The sequence below is a fragment of the Triticum dicoccoides genome, unplaced genomic scaffold (assembly GCF_002162155.2).
Source record: "Triticum dicoccoides isolate Atlit2015 ecotype Zavitan unplaced genomic scaffold, WEW_v2.0 scaffold15243, whole genome shotgun sequence".
NCBI lineage: Eukaryota > Viridiplantae > Streptophyta > Magnoliopsida > Poales > Poaceae > Triticum > Triticum dicoccoides.
In genome coordinates this window covers 1-1,559 of record NW_021208699.1, presented here as the reverse complement: position 1 = coordinate 1,559, position 1,559 = coordinate 1, and the positions used below count along the sequence as shown (strand labels likewise).

Sequence of the window (1,559 nt, the reverse complement as noted above, 5' to 3'; positions counted from 1 at the left end):
GCGCCGCTTGCAAAACAAAACGCACGTGTAAGTAATATATTTACCGTGTTTTATTATTTTGCACGAGTGCGGTAAGTCATAGCTGGGTGCTCACGATTCACGGGTCCAGCGTCGGCGTTGTGGCGCGGCAAGCGTGCACTGGTGCGGTTGAGAGGGAGGGGTGGAAACCGCGTTAAACTCGTCTCCGTAGTTGAGAGGGAGCGGCCAAAGCAATGTACAATCGTCTTTATAGTGGAGCTGGGAGGGGCAAGGATAAGGGACGAAGACCGGGGTAACATGTTGGATGCGATCATACCAGCACTAAAGCACCGGATCCCATCAGAACTCCGAAGTTAAGCGTGCTTGGGCGAGAGTAGTACTAGGATGGGTGACCTCCTGGGAAGTCCTCGTGTTGCATTCCCTTTTTAATTTTTTTCGCGCCGCTTGCAAAACAAAACGCACATGTAAGTAATATATTTACCGTGTTTTCTTATTTTGCACGAGTGCGGTAAGTCATAGCTGGGTGCTCACGATTCACGGGTCCAGCGTCGGCGTTGTGGCGCGGCAAGCGTGCACTGGTGCGGTTGAGAGGGAGGGGTGGAAATCGCGTTAAACTCATCTCCGTAGTTGAGAGGGAGCGGCCAAAGCAATGTACAATCGTCTTTGTAGTGGAGCTGGGAGGGGCAAGGATAAGGGACGAAGACCGGGGTAACATGTCGGATGCGATCATACCGGCACTAAAGCACCGGATCCCATCAGAACTCCGAAGTTAAGCGTGCTTGGGCGAGAGTAGTACTAGGATGGGTGACCTCCTGGGAAGTCCTCGTGTCGTGTTGCATTCCCTTTTTAATTTTTTTCGCGCCGCTTGCAAAACAAAACGCACGTGTAAGTAATATATTTACCGTGTTTTATTATTTTGCACGAGTGCGGTAAGTCATAGCTGGGTGCTCACGATTCACGGGTCCAGCGTCGGCGTTGTGGCGCGGCAAGCGTGCACTGGTGCGGTTGAGAGGGAGGGGTGGAAACCGCGTTAAACTCGTCTCCGTAGTTGAGAGGGAGCGGCCAAAGCAATGTACAATCGTCTTTGTAGTGGAGCTGGGAGGGGCAAGGATAAGGGACGAAGACCGGGGTGACATGTCGGATGTGATCATACCAGCACTAAAGCACCGGATCCCATCAGAACTCCGAAGTTAAGCGTGCTTGGGCGAGAGTAGTACTAGGATGGGTGACCTCCTGGGAAGTCCTCGTGTTGCATTCCCTTTTTAATTTTTTTCGCGCCGCTTGCAAAACAAAACGCACGTGTAAGTAATATATTTATCGTGTTTTATTATTTTGCACGAGTGCGGTAAGTCATAGCTGGGTGCTCACGATTCACGGGTCCAGCGTCGGCGTTGTGGCGCGGCAAGCGTGCACTGGTGCGGTTGAGAGGGAGGGGTGGAAACCGCGTTAAACTCGTCTCCGTAGTTGAGAGGGAGCGGCCAAAGCAATGTACAATCGTCTTTGTAGTGGAGCTGGGAGGGGCAAGGATAAGGGACGAAGACCGGGGTAACATGTCCGATGCGATCATACCAGCACTAAAG

The 1,559-nt window shown here is 52.1% G+C and overlaps 3 non-coding genes across 3 annotated transcripts; all 3 read left to right on the top strand.

Annotated features, from left to right (window-relative positions):
• Positions 1-281: 281 nt before the first annotated feature.
• Positions 282-400, top strand: LOC119344075. Its single transcript, XR_005166443.1, has one exon. It is a non-coding gene; the product is annotated as a 5S ribosomal RNA (ribosomal RNA).
• A 297-nt stretch (positions 401-697) lies between these two features.
• LOC119344077 lies at positions 698-816 on the top strand. The gene has a single exon (XR_005166445.1). It is a non-coding gene; the product is annotated as a 5S ribosomal RNA (ribosomal RNA).
• Positions 817-1,118: 302 nt separating this feature from the next.
• LOC119344076 lies at positions 1,119-1,237 on the top strand. Its single transcript, XR_005166444.1, has one exon. It is a non-coding gene; the product is annotated as a 5S ribosomal RNA (ribosomal RNA).
• The last annotated feature ends 322 nt before the right edge of the window (positions 1,238-1,559 follow it).